Source organism: Muntiacus reevesi, chromosome 1 (genome assembly GCF_963930625.1).
Source record: "Muntiacus reevesi chromosome 1, mMunRee1.1, whole genome shotgun sequence".
Taxonomy (NCBI): Eukaryota; Metazoa; Chordata; class Mammalia; order Artiodactyla; family Cervidae; genus Muntiacus; species Muntiacus reevesi.
The window spans coordinates 74,568,610-74,583,811 of record NC_089249.1 but is presented as its reverse complement, the minus strand read 5'-3'; the positions used below and the strand labels follow the sequence as shown (position 1 = coordinate 74,583,811).

General features: G+C 39.3%; 1 pseudogene; it reads left to right on the top strand.

Annotated features, from left to right (window-relative positions):
- Nucleotides 1-273: 273 nt before the first annotated feature.
- On the top strand, nucleotides 274-5,965 carry LOC136174344 (T-cell surface glycoprotein CD1b-2-like; annotated as a pseudogene).
- The last annotated feature ends 9,237 nt before the right edge of the window (nucleotides 5,966-15,202 follow it).

The window sequence follows — 15,202 nt, the reverse complement described above, 5'->3', positions numbered from 1 at the left end:
TCCCTTGAATCTATTCCTCACTTCCACTGTGTAATTGTAAGGGATTTGATTTAGGTCACACCTCAATGGTCTAGAAGTTTTCCCTACTTTCTTCAATCTAAGTCTGGAGGACTGAAGTCTTTCTTAAAACTAAGTCTGAAGGACTGGGAAACAGACTCTTGGAGGGCACAAAGAGAGCCTTGTGTGCACCAGGAGCCAGGAGAAAGGAGCAATGACACCACAAGAGACTGACCCAGACCTGCCCATAAGTGACCAGGAGACTCTGGTGGAGGCATGGGTCAGCAGTGGCCTGCTGCAGTGTTGGGGGCGCTGAGTGTAGCAGGGCATGCATGGGACCTTTTGGAGGAGGTTGCCATTATCTTCATTACCTCTACCATAGTTTGGGCCCAGGTAAATAGCAGGGAGGGAACACAGCCCCACCCATCAACAGCCTCCTATTTAATGGATGTGAAAATGAAAGATTGGGAAGGTGAATAAACTTTTCAACATCACATGGGAGCTTTTCTGATAGTAACTATAAAGGAGGCTGAAACCAAGGAGTGGAAATGAGAGGCAGAGTGGGAGTGTAGCGAGCAGTGGGAGGTATAGTTTTTCTGTGGTGTGCAGTGTGGGTCAGAGATTTGTCAGTTAAGGAAAAGAGGAAGTCACTTTAGAATTCTGAGGAAAAGGTGTCCTGAAATTAGAGATTAAATACCAGCTCTGAGAGTTAGATATTCTACTTCCCAGTGAAATGCTGCTACCACTTCTGTTACTAGTGTTTATCATCTCAGGTGGTGACAATGAGGGTGGTAAGAGTAACTCTGGCTGCTCCCAGCACAGGTGCAGTGGTTCTGCATAAAAGCATGCTGCACCTACCATGAAGGGTCTGGGCTCTGCTGTCTCCAACCCTCTCCCCTATTCTGGAGGCTGGGGATGAAGCCAGAAGCTTTGGGTGCAAGAAACTGTTTCAAGCTCTATATTGTTGTTCAGACTCTGGGTTCATTTTCATCCCATCCTGCTTCTACATTTTCCCTCACTCTTCTTATCCTTCTACTGGCACAGTGTTCCAGGAGCCAACCACCTTCTATCTCAACCAGATTTTGACATATGCCCAAAGCACCTGGGTTCAAATCAAGAAACAGGCTGGTTGGGTGACTTGCAAATTTATGGTTGGGAGAGTGACTCATCACTGCCATTTTCCTGAAGCCCTAGTCCAAAAGCAACTTTAGTGATGAGGATATGACAGTTGGAGGACCTGTTTCGAGTCTATTTCATCGGATTCACTCAGGAAGTGCAGGACCACATTAGTGAATTCTCGTTGGAATGTGAGTACAGTCCTCTGACCTGAAGACACTCTCAATGACTCTACTCTGCCTTGGTTTAGACTACTACTCTCCTTCCCCCTCTTTATCCAACTGCATGTACATACTTGTCTAGAATAGTCTCCAGCTCTGACTCCACATGTCCACTCAGTCTTGCAGATTCTTTCTATTTCTTGCATTCTTGTGTGACGCATGAAGTTCCTCCTTTGTGGCCATTTCCTGGTTTGCTTGCATGTAACTTGCTTCTCTAAAACTCCAAGGAAGAGCCTCCTTTTTCTACTCTGTGCTTGAATGATGTAAAGTGTGACTTCCTACTCTAATCAATGTCTTCAAGCATCTGCTGCCCGATCCCTTCTCTACACATAACCATTCCCTACACCATGGAATGCTGCACTTCTGACTGCATCACATGTTGCCCCTCTTCTCCCCTCCTGCCTACTGTACATCCTTAAGAGAGCCTAACCGTACCATTTATGATATGCACACCTCTCCCCAGTGCTATTCTTTCTGAAAAGTCCTAAATACTGCAATTGATTTTTGAGTTATCATTTCACATCAGACCTTTCTCGCCTCTGAAAACTAAAGTCCTATGCCTTTCCCCCATCCTTCTCTTCGTTGTTTGCATTTTAATAAGTTCACTTCTGTTTTCCTTTACACAAACTCCTTTGTGATCCAGGTCATAGAAAGCTGCGGGCTGCATTCTGGGAAGGCCATAGGAAGCTCTTTGAGAGGAGCTTTAGGAGGATTGGATTTTGTGAGGATCCAGAATCATTCCCGTGTGCCTACAACAGACAGCGGCAGCAGGAGGCAGAAGCTTTGTGCACTCATGACTCAATATCCAGGCATCTACAGTATCATTGAGAAGCTCATGTCAGAAATCTGTCCTTGATATCCTGGGTGTCCTCAGTGTAGGAAAGGTAGAACTGCAGAGGCAAGGTTAGTCTTGTTCTCTCTCCAAGACTTTTCTATTGCACCTCCCACCACTTCCTTTAAATTCAAAAGTGGGAAGTACCTAAGTAGAGAGGGGTTAATCAATAAATGATTTGGTTCCCATGGAAGTGGAAGAGCTAACTGCCCAAATTTGTGGATTTCTGAGTTCCTATGCTCTGCATTAGAGTCATAATCAGACATTCTTACTGCTGCTTCCTACACCAGTGAAGCTTGAGGCCAGGCTGTCCAGTGGCCCCCCTCCCCGGCCTGGCTGCCTGTGGCTGGTCTGCCATATCTCAGGATTCTACCCAAAACCCGTGTGGGTGACGTGGGTGAGGGACAAGCAGGAGGAGCCTGGCACTCAGCAAGGAGACATCATGCCCAATGCAGACTGGACTTGGTATCTGCAAGTAACCCTGGATGTGGTGGCTGCGGAGGTGGCTGGCCTGAGCTGCCGAGTGAAGCACAGCAGCCTGGGAGACCAGGACGTCATCCTGTACTGGGGTGAGGAGGAAGTAGGGCCCAGCTGGGGATGGGAGGAGGTGGTCCTCAAGCCCAGAGACGGGGACACAGGAAGGGAAAGGATTTGATAGATGAGAGAAGGATGGAGGGAGGAAGACAGGCATGGAGAAAGGAAAGACGGGGAGGATAGAGAGATTCAGGGAGACAGAGAAAGAGTCAGAGTTTGAGATTTATTTCTAGGACTACAGTGCCAGAGGTATTAAAATAGCTGTTTTAAACAACACAATAGATAAGAATGAAAGACTGTAGTCTGGGTGGGACGTGGCAAGAAGGAGAGACTCAGGGTGGTTTTGAGTATGAGACCTCTGGGAATATGAGAAAGGGACCCAGAGATGCCCATGCTTCAGAATAGGTGATGGTTGTGTTGACATTCATTTGGGCAAGAAGGCCTGGAGAACTAGAGAAGGGGGTTGAAGTGACATTCTTTTTGTCTTCTCCCAACTGCCAGGGTGCTCCACATCCATTGGCTTGATACTTGTGGCAATAATATTGCCTTCCTTGATTCTTTTGATATGTCTTACATTATGGTTTAGAGGTGCTGGTGAATTTTCATTTTTTAATCTTTCTTTTCTGTCCATCCTTTTACTCTTTCCCTCCATTTTATCTATTAGTATTATGTCCCTTTAGTCTCAATATTTCCACTAGATCATTTTCCTTTCTTCTCCAACTCCCATTTGTAGGTAAATCTAATTAAAAAAATAGCAATAAAATATATACGACATAAAACTTACTGCATTAGCCATTTTAAAATGTGTAGTTTAGTTGTATTGAGCACGTACACATTTTATGCATCCAATCTCTAGAACTCTTTTCATCATGAAAAACTAAGTCTCTTCCATTAAATCACATTCCCCAATCCTTGCTCCCTCAGGCCCTGGCAACCAACATTCTACTTTCTGTCTATATGAATCTATCTACCCGTGGTACCTCATAGAATTGAAATCATTTGTGTTTTTTGCAAATGGCTTCTTCTACTTAACATTATATCTTCATAATTCATTCATGTGGTGGACTGTGTTGGAATTTCTTTCCTTTAAATGGCTGTTTTGTTTACCAGCTCATCTCTCAATAGACTTTAGGGTTGATTCTTTTGGCTATTGTGTATAATGCTACTGTGAACGTGGTGTACAAATATCTCTCAAGAAGAGCAACTTTTTGCTTGTTTTCTTAACAGGTCATGTCAGAATATCTCCTGAGCCCTGACCATGTCTCCTTTTCCATTTGGAATAAGTGTCCAGGAACTCAGAAGCTCAAGTTGTCAGCCTAGGTTTCAATTTAATCATATTTCAACAAATAATCATCACATTTGGTTAAATCAGTGTTCTTGTAGGCTTTGAGATGAATCATAATTTATGCACTAGCAGAAACATAAATGAAAATTGTTTTTATGAAGCAATATCAATAGTAGGATCCACTGAGATTTTGTAGATGTGATATGTAAGAAAGACTATTCCTTGAAATAAATGAAATGATATACATGACTTAATGGTGCTATCACTTTGACTTCTTATTTAAATTTTTTGTTTGTTTGTTTCTGCTAAAATGTGATTTGTTAAAATGAACTAACTATGATTATGCTGAGATAATTGTATTTGCAGAGCTGCTGAACATTTTAAACATAATTCCATTCTCTTTGTTTGGATGATTTTCTAACCATGAGTCTTAGCTGAGTAGCTTGTTTCTCCAGAAAGCCTTCCTTAGTGCTACAGTAAAAGGAGACCCTCCCTCGACTGGTATCCTGAAGAGATCCACTTTACTCTGTATCCAGAACATGGCAGTTCTTTTTGTTTTTCTTTTCTTTCTCCGTATCAGTTCCTTGAGAGAAGAGCTTGCTCTCTGTGGATCCCTGGCAAGATCTCTTATGTTTTTCTTTAGTAAAATAATTTGAGTTGTTATAACTGCCACATTATTAGTCTTTTCTTCCCCCCAAAATCATCTCTTTACTTTTTTTCCTCTTGAGTTCATACTCTCTATTTTCTTCTAAATTTTTCTACTAAAATATTCACATATAGGAAAAAATTGCTGTGCTGTCCTTGTTTCTGCCTTGAACTCCTTTGGAGGAAACTGGCTCTGTCCATACTACAACTGCAGTTTACATATAAAGGTTAATCAAGAAAGGATCCTGTTTCTCATTTTCCAGTTAGAATGAGTGAGAGGCAGGACGGTTGAGGGCTAATAGTGCAAATGGGTTGTGAAATATTCAAGCAAAGGGTCAAGAGGGCTTTACTTGCTCTCAGAAACTTTGATATCTTTGCATTAACAAGTCAGTTATATCACTGACCTTTGTTTATGTTTGTTGATTGTTTTGCTTATTCCATAGTTTTCTAGAAACCTCATTAAAAAAGTCCAAACTCATTTAATTAAAACAGTAGGAAAGTGGAGGAGGGGAGAATTTGAGAGCCAGAGGTACTGGAAGCAGTTCTGCCACCCAATTATGTTAGGGCAAAATAGATTTTAGAATTTGGTCATGGTAGGAAATGAATGAAAGCATATTTTTTTTCCCCTGTTATAAATTAGCGCAGCTTGTTATTTCTCTAGGATGAGTTAAACTCCAAATCATCTAATAGGGTATGCATACTTACCTTTGCTTCACTACAGTTTCAGCTAAGGCCGGGGTTCTGATTTCTGTACTTCTTGGAGTGTGAGGTATGGACCACAGGCAGCAGTAGAACCTGTGAGATTGTTAGATAAAAACATTTTCAGGTCCCACTCTAGACCTATCGAATCAGAAAATCCTGGAAAGAAAACTAGAATGCTGTATTTTAATAAGCCTGTTAGGTTATTCTAATGCACATTTAATTTTAAGAACCTCTTTTCTAAAGATGTCTTATGCTTTGAGCTATTGACATTTGGGGCTGGATAATTCTTTGTTATGGATTTCAGTAAACTGTAGGATTTTTAGCAGCATCTCTGCCCTCTACTCACTGGATGCCAGTAGCACCTCCCCAGTTATAATAACCGAATATATCTTCAGATATTTCCAAATGTTCCTAGGGGGCAAGACTGATTCCAGATGAAAACTAAGGTTTGAGACCATATACAGAATTTCATCTCCCCCATCATCACTTAGCTGGAAAAATTGGTGATCCCATTTAAATGAAGCAAATTTGCTGGTTGAGGAAGAAGGGACTCTTCATCTGGATGGTATGATTTCTTTAAATCTCAAAGTTGCTATTGAATTTTGTTCCATAGGTAAACTGGTCCAGGAATGAAGTTCACAAATAGAACAGAATGATGACAGCGTCAAAGACCAGATCTGAAGACCAACCTATCTCTGGATATTTAGTTATATGAGCACAATAGATTTCATTTTCCTCTTAAAAGGACTGAGTTAGAATATTTACTTGCTTAAAAATTCTGATATTACTCTGCATTCTGATGCCTTGCAACAGCTTTTTCATGTCCTTTTTATTCTTTATCTTTGCTTTCTTTATTCTTATTCTCCTCCCTCCGCCAAGTCACATTCCTTAAAGGTGGTTTCTTGGACTTGTGATTTTCCTCTAAGTGTCCTTACCTTGGAAAACTTTAATTTATTCATGACTTTATGACCTTTGGATGATTGGCTTTCTGTAACAGATCTTCAGTCTCAGAATATAAGGGCTCCTCAACTCTTTTTATTCGAGAGTTTGTGTGCCTCTGTATGTGTTTGTGTGATTTTTTGCTAATATATGGGAATATGTTAAAAATATTTTGGCCTGTTTCCAGTATCTGCGTTAAATTAACTTATTATGCTTAATCCTTAATCTGTATATCCCTTTGGAATTTTGATGTATATTCTTATGACAGGTTTAAATGTGAAAATTCCAGTTGTTTCTTTTCAATCCTCACACTATCTTTTATTACATGTTCTTGCCCAATGGTACTTGATATAAAGACCAGTACACTGATGCATAGAATTGACAGCTGGCATCCTTATCCTTCCACTTGTATTGAATAAGAATAATTGAGGAGACAATATTAGCCATGATAATTGCTGTGTTTATATATACTTTTAATCAGGTGTATCACTTTCAAAGTTAAATTTTTTATTATCATTATTATTATGGATGACTATTCAATTTCATTAGGGTTTATAATGAAATGACTAAACATCTTACATATTTTTTTTTCCTTTTAATGTCATGAGTACACATTGATTCTCAATTGGTAAAACAAAATTCTGTTTTTGCAACTTATCTGTCTTGTTCATAATGTATTATGTGGAAAATTATATTTCATTTTGTTCATAATGCCTTTTTAAGTCTTATAATTTCTTTGGTAAGTTGAAGACTTTTTCCCTCCTAAATCATGTTAAGAATTCTGTCCTGTTTTTGTTCTCATGGATAGTTTCTATTATATATTTATTTTTTACATAAGTAGTCAGTAAAATTCAGTAGTGAAGACTCAGGTGTTGGAAATTTTTTAGAGGGGAGGGAGTTTGAAATTTCACAGATAATTTTTTAAAATAAAAATATCTCTTTTCAAATCATCTATTTCTCTTTGTGTCTTCTTTGGTAATTTAGGTTTTAAAGGATTTGTCTCAGTTGTTCAAATTTCTAACTTACTGTTGGCTTGCACATAATATCTTCTTTTTATCATGTTAATATGGATAGAATTCACAATTATGTATCCCCCTTTTTAAAACCAGAAATTAAAAATTGGTTCTCTCTCTTCTTTGATAATTGAGATTACCAATTTTCTATATTATTTCAATAATTACATTTTGGTTTGTTGATTCTTTCCTTTTTCCTTTTTTAGTATTTTTATTTATTTGCTAGTTGTGTCATGTGGCACATGGGCTCAGTAGTTGCAACACACAGGCTTAGTTACTCCACAGCATGTGGGATCTTATTCCCCAACAGGGATCTAACCCACATCCCCTGCATTTCAAGGTGGATTCTTGACCACTGGATCATGCGGGGAGTCTCAATGTGAGGGTTATTTCTATGATCATATCATTTTCTTTATTATCTCCTTCCTTCTACTCTTTTTGCATTTATTCTGTTTGTGATTCAAGGATTCTGACCACTCAATTCCAGTATATGAGTGAGACGGTTTCTCCACACATCCAACAAGCAACACTTTGGAATTGAAGGAGGAAACAGAACAGGCTCTATCTTGAAAGCAGGACGCCAGCTTAGGCTGGACTGTGGACTTTGAGCTATATGCCCAGTATCTATGGAAACGACATACCAAAATACCCTAATTATCTGTGTAACTGAATAGAATCATGCATTCTATTATGCTTATTATGACCACAGGACTATTGATAATTGTCCACTGTTAACTACTTAGGCTTAGGGCATATGAATCATGGGTTAACTTTGATTGTCAGGGAATTTGGGGAGGTGGGTTTGTGCATGTACACTTAGGGTATATAAGGCTTTTACAAAAACTGGTCGGGGTCCTTGGCTAAGAGGAGACTCTGCCTTGGGCTTGCCAGTGTAATAAACTGCACTCCACTATCTACATTGTCCTTCTGAGTGAGTTTGTTTCTTGGAACACGTGGCTACAACAGAATAGCTAAGGGTCCTGTAATTCAACTCAATTTTGACATTATCTACCTGAAGATACTGTCAGATTCCCCAGGTTAAAGATTCAGACCTACAAGACTGTGGAGGGCAATCAGACTTACCAACCACAAATAGATTGGAGGTTTCCATGACCTTCTTTTTCACTTTTTTAAATAAGTTTTTATAAATAATGTATCCAAAGATTTTTGACCCACTACATACAGTAAGAATCTCATTAAGAAAAATATACAGATTTTGATAAGAGTTTAAATTCTGAGAGAAAGTTTAACCCCTGATGCCAAGTCCTTCGTTTGTTACTGCTTCAATTTCAAAAGACCAGTGGACAGCGATTTTAGTACACAGAATTCCACTATGCTGTAGAGTTCCTTTTTTCCTGGGTCAGCCAGCTTTATTCTGCTTTATTAACCCCTTCTTTGCTCCTTGATGGATTTTGGAATCTAGTTTCCAGATTTTTGGATTTCCTTTAATAGGAAACTTCACAATCATTTCCTGGGGATTTGTGCAGATGAAAACAAATGGAGAATCAGATTCTTCTTGACTCATGTCTGAATACTGATCCTTAAACTGCTTCTGAGACAAGCAGTCAATTAGGTCCACAGAGCCCAGAAGACAGCCTGAGGGATAGTCTTTGGGAAATTCCACATCTTTCCCACAGAGGAAGAGATAAGTAGTCTGGAGTTCTGAGACTTCTTGTGGAGAGGGTCTTTTTGCTGTGGCTGCTATCCAAAGTCTTCCTCTGTGAGGGGTGTACCAACTTCTGCCCTCCACCCTTTTAATCCCTCGGACAAGCAGAGAAGCCCAAGGCTGATGCATAGAGAGGCACCAGCCGCCATCAAAGCCTTCTTGAAATTCTTGCATGACCTTCCTTTTAGATTTGATTATTTTTTTAGAGTATCTCACAGAACTCAGAAAAATATTTACTTATTAGATCACCTATTATAAAAGGACAGTAACAGCCAGATGGAAGAGATGCATTAGATAAGACATGCAGTAAGGTAGTCGTGTTTCTGCACTACTTTAAGCCTGCTATTCTCCTGTATCTCAACATGTTTATCAAATTGAAAGCTCTCCAAACATCATTCTTAGGGGTTGTTTATGGAGACTTCACTACATAGGCAAATTGAACTATCAGTTATAGAATTCAATTCAAGGTTATTTAGTAGGGTTATGGAGGTGGTTTCCAAGGTCACCTCATTAATTAACAGACAATAGCTTGATTATTTTCAACACTTAGGAAATTCCAAAGGTTTGAAGAACTCTGTGCCAGAAGTGGTCACTCCAAAGGTCAAGCGCTACTGAAAAGAAGGTCATACAGCAGTAGTGCTATAGAACACAAATTTGTGTGCCCAAAGTACAGTGAGGTTAGGCAAGCTGAAACATCACATTTTGGAGGAGAGAAAGGTTTATGCAGGGCCAAACAAAGAGAAGGGGAGGCTCATGCTCAAAATTACAAACACCTGGATGATTTTGGAGGAAAAGGTTTCATATGCAATACTTGGGGTAAGGGCTGCAGGGTGTGACTTTATTCTGATTGATTGGTGGTGAAGTACAGGGTGGTATTCCAAGAGTCATCTGCTTAGCCTGAGGTTGCTATACTCCCCCTGGGATGGGGGCTTTATTTCCTGTGGAAGAACTCAAAGATGCTAGTATATTATTGCTTGAGCAGGAACCAGGACCCTTCCCCAAGGTCACCCTGTTGTTTCTTGATTGCTCCTCCTTTGTTTCTTCTTTCCCTCCTTTCCCTGATTAGCAACTGTTTAAGAAGTAACTCCTACAAACAAGAAATGGGGGACAGAAAAGCTCTCATGCCCAGGATGGTCTCATAAGATCCTGCTCTGTTTCAATCCCTCCAGCTTTTTTTTTTTTTTTTTTTAACTTCTCAATCTTGAGAACAGGTGCTAGCTAAGAAAAGGAATAACATACTGAGTATAGAGGATAATCATCAACTCAGCAAAGGATCTCAGGTTTAGGGGTACTGGGTTTCAATTTCCCCTTGTCTTTCAACTTTCCCCATATCTTTCAGGGAATGAGACGAGAACCACTCTGGGTACTTCCTACTGAAATGGGACATAGTCTTGCCCCCGTTTGGGGAATGGACACCAAATTAGAAATATTCATGAGTTCCAAGTCCTGGTCCGCATCTGATATGATTACCCCTCTATCCCTTAGCCTGCCATTTTGGTGCAACAGATTCAGTTAAAACTGACTTTAATAGAGAAAACAGATGTCATTACGTAAGGAATTCAAGAGAATAAACATGAAGCTTAGTCTGGACCTAGCATCTTGGGGAGACTTGTAGCCAGTCTTTTATCTAAGCTCTACCATCCATGCTCGCTCTGCTCATCAGACAGATAGGCCAATAAATCTAAGACAGGGCACTGAGAGAAGGAAGGAATTTTATTTGGGAGCCAGCTGACTGAGAAGATGGCAAACTAGTACCTCAAAATAACTATCATGTCAGAGGCTTGGATGCCAGGTTCTTTTATGGATCAAAAATGGGGTGGAAGGTGAGAAAACAAAGTAAAAAGACTATTCAATTGTAAATGTCCTCTAGAATGCCGAGCTTCAGGTAGGGGGATGTGTTAGTTTCACTTCCTTACAGTCCTTCACAGGTGGGTGGACTCAGGCTATTTCCCTGAGGCAGGCCATTATGTATGACTACAATAATAAAAACAGCAAGATGAGGGTTAAAGTCACAGAAGCAGATCCAGCATGAGGTTTTTTGTTTTTTTTTTTTTTTTAATTTTTTTTTATTAGTTGGAGGCTAATTACTTCACAACATTTCAGTGGGTTTTGTCATACATTGACATGAATCAGCCATAGAGTTACACGTATTCCCCATCCCGATCCCCCCTCCCACCTCCCTCTCCACCAGACTCCTCTGGGTCCTCCCAGTGCACCAGGCCCGAGCACTTGTCTCATGCATCCCACCTGGGCTGGTGATCTGTTTCACCATAGATAATATACATGCTGTTCTTTCAAAACATCCCACCCTCACCTTCTCCCACAGAGTTCAAAAGTCTGTTCTGTACTTCTGTGTCTCTTTTTCTTTTTTGCATATAGGGTTATCATTACCATCTTTCTAAATTCCATATATATGTGTTAGTACCAGCATGAGTTTAAAATTAACCTTTCCTGGTTACATAAATAGCTCTTTATTTCTGATATGGTACTAATATTAATAAATACACAATAAGAGCTATCTTGATGAAAGTGAAAGAGGAGAGTGAAAAAGTTGGCTTAAAACTCAAAGTTCAAAGAACTAAGATCAGGACACCTGGTCTCATCACTTCATGGCAAATAGATGGGGAAACAATGGAAACAGTGACAGACTTTATTTTGGGGGGTTCCAAGATCACTGCAGTTAGTGACTGCAGCCATGGAATTGAAAGACGCTTGCTCCTTGGGAGAAAAGCTATGACCAACCTATAGAGCATATTAAAAAGCAGAGACATTACTTTGCCAACAAAGGTCTGTCTAGTCAAGGATATGGTTTTTCCAGTGGTCATGTATGGATGTGAGAGCTGGACCATAAAGAAAACTGAGCATCAAAGAATTGATGCTTTTGAACTGTGATGTTGGAGAAGACTCTTGAGAGTCCCTTGGACTGCAAGGAAATCAAACCAGTCAGTCCTAAAGGAAATCAGTCCTGAGTATTCATTGGAAGGATTGATGCTGAAGCTGAAGCTCCAATACTTTGGCCACCTGATGCGAAGAGCTGACTCATTTGAAAAGACCCTGATACTGGGAAAGATTGCAGGCAGGAGGAGAAGGGGACGACAGAGGATGAGATGGTTGGATGGCATCACTGACTCGATGGACATCAGTTTGAGTTAGCTCTGGGAGTTGGTGATGGACAGGGAATCCTGACGTGCTGCAGTCTGGGGGGTCACAAAGAGTTGGACACGACTGAGAGACTGAACCAAACTGACTGAATAAGACCTGCTGGTCGCTACACATCTCTTTTTTCTCTGCTAATATCTGATCTTATTGCAGTAAAAAGAAAAAAAAAGAGAAATGAGTTATTTTCTTTCCCTTTCCTGAGAACAAAGAAGATAAAGAGAACAGTGAGCAGGACTGAACATTCCTAGTTTTCTTTACTTTAACTGCTCCTAACTCTGAATGTCTGTAACTAAGTTTGTTTGCTTTTCTGCCATCAAACTCTGCAGGAGCTACACCTCACACTTACTTCCCTTTAACGCTAGACTAAATTCTTGCCTGGAGAATCCCAGGGACGGAGGAGCCTGGTGGGCTTCTGTCTATGGGGTCACACAGAGTCGGACACGACTGAAGTGACTTAGCAACAGCAGCAGCAGCTAGACTAAATATACCTGTATTGGTGCTTACCTTTACAACACTCTTCCTCTTATGGTTCTTTTTTACATATCAGAAAGAAGACTGCTGAGCCACTGAACTGCCAGACTCAATTAGTGGATTACTTATGCCAGACTATGATTGTCTTTGAAATGAGACAAGAGAAAGAAATCAAGATCCTAACACCTTTGTTCCTCATCACTGACTCCTGGCTGCAAACTCACATCTTATGTAATCCCCTAGGCTCCTCATGGAGGTGGGCACAGCTCTTGAGGCATGAGCCAGCCTACTGTGTTCCCCTCTCTGCCAGCTTAAAATTAAAGCCACCTTTGTATTTCCTCCAAACTCTGTCTCTATTTTTTATTCAGCCTTCAGTGGACAGAGAAGGCCAAGATTTTGGCCAGCAGCAATCTATAGAATCTTATTGTCTAAAAATTTGATACAGGAGAAACCTTGAAGACATAAAGCTGCAGCTACCAGTTGCCAGCAGACACTGTTTTGAGAATGGCTAGTGGAAATCCAAAGTTTGACATAGCTCAGAAAACTCAACAATACAGTAACATATCTGAAATCACATCCACAATGACCACCTAGTATTACCTTGACGTCTGAACTAATTACTTTCTTTTTGACTTTCAAATGTATTTTTCTCTTCAGTGACCAAAGTGAAAGTACAATGCATATCTGAAAAGCCACAAAACAGGACAGTTTGGTCAGTAAAGGTTAAGTTAAGCATTGTATAAGCCAGACTAATTCCCCTTACTTCAGTCTGTGCAGATTTTCCCGTCATTTTCCCTTTTGATTACAGGTCTTTCAGTAGAAAATGTTGGTGATCAAAATATACATTTGTCGAGGCTGAGGTGATTCAACTACTTGCCCCAGGTGTAGATTATGTCTCTTTGTGCTAGATTTCCTTTATATTTAGTTATTCACAGTTTGGAAAACTGATCAGATAATAAGCTCAGAATATATATATATATATATATATATATATATATATATATATTTTATATATACCCATTATACCTATTTATATACATCCATTGTCACATAAGCATTATGCATGTGCTTTTAGCAACAGACTTAAAGCAAGCAATATTATACATCATGAGTAGCTATATTCTGTGATAACTCTAGTAGATAACTTTTTTTCCCCTTCTGACTATTAGGGTAAGAGTGCTTAATATAGTAACTTCAACAAAACTAGAATTTAATATGTAGTGAAACAATATTTTTGTCTCTAATTACACTTATCTCCATCAAACAGGGTCAAATAGAGACTAATTTATTTCCAAAGTTAATCCAGTCTATTGACCACATAGGCTCCTCCACACTGGATGTTGTGGAACTCCTCAGGAGTCTCAGACTGAATTCCTAAGATAGCAAGAGTCTCCCACAGGCCAGAAGATAGTCTTCCACATTCACCAGATAAAGCTGCTCAGAACCCAACACTCTACAATTTCTGGAGGGACCAGGCAGAGAGAAAAGAACAATATTTCAATTCTACCCATAGAGGTCTATTTTACTTAATTGCTGTAAGTCATAGTAGTTTGAGGGGAAGGGCTTCCTTTTATCCAGAAAACACAGATCAAAAGCAACAGTATTCCAGACAAAATACCCCATAAACATTATGATCATATTCACCAGTTCACTCAGTAACTAATTCTTTTATTAACTTTTATGCAGCCACCAGGTTTCCCCAGGATTCTTTAATTTTTTGCCTAGTTCAGTGGTATAATCTGAAGTTTATCAGAAACTTGTAGCTGTCAAAATTCCTTTCTATGAGTCTACTACAAGATGAAGCACTTTGACAAAAGCATCAGAGTGCAACAACATTTCCTTAAATGACAGAAAGACTTAAACCCACAGTTAAATACTTAATTACAATGTAATTGGTAAAGAAATTTGATTACAATAATCAGAATTATTGATTGCAATAATCAGAATTACTAATCAGATTGGTAACATTTTATGAGGACATAACAACTTTTTACAAATTTCATGTAATTTTTAGAATATCTGTATTAATAATACTTATCCATGCAGTATAATCTAAGAAGGCTTATCATTCCTTGACCATGCTTCCCATATGATTTAATTTACCAGATTTTCCTGGTTAATACAGTATTTCACTGAGATGCCTCAGAATGCCTCTGAAGTATCTTAATGTTAGTTGGAGGTTAAAATTTAGCATATGTCAAACTATACTTATTCACTTAATTAAAGTGAAAGGATTTCAAAGGCAAATACAAATCATTTAAAGACAGAAAAACTCACACAATCTGTCATCAAAAGAAGCTTTCCAAGAAAACTATTCTCTTAACAGAGAAACCAAATTCAGTCTTGCCTAAGCCCAATCCCAACAAAATCCATTTACCCAACTAAATTCAATCCAATCTTAGAGAATCCTGATCAAGGACAACTCTTCTCAGTGTTTCCTTTCACAAACCTTCTACAGATTTATCCATATCACTTTGGTCCTTATCACTTTGGCTCTTTTCCATTCAGAAACAATCAGCTCTAAGAAAAAATTGTCCTTTTTTCCCTTTAACTAAATGTCATTCCATTCCTTGTGCCTTCTTTTATTGAAAACATGAATCTAATTTTCCTGGCCTATTACAA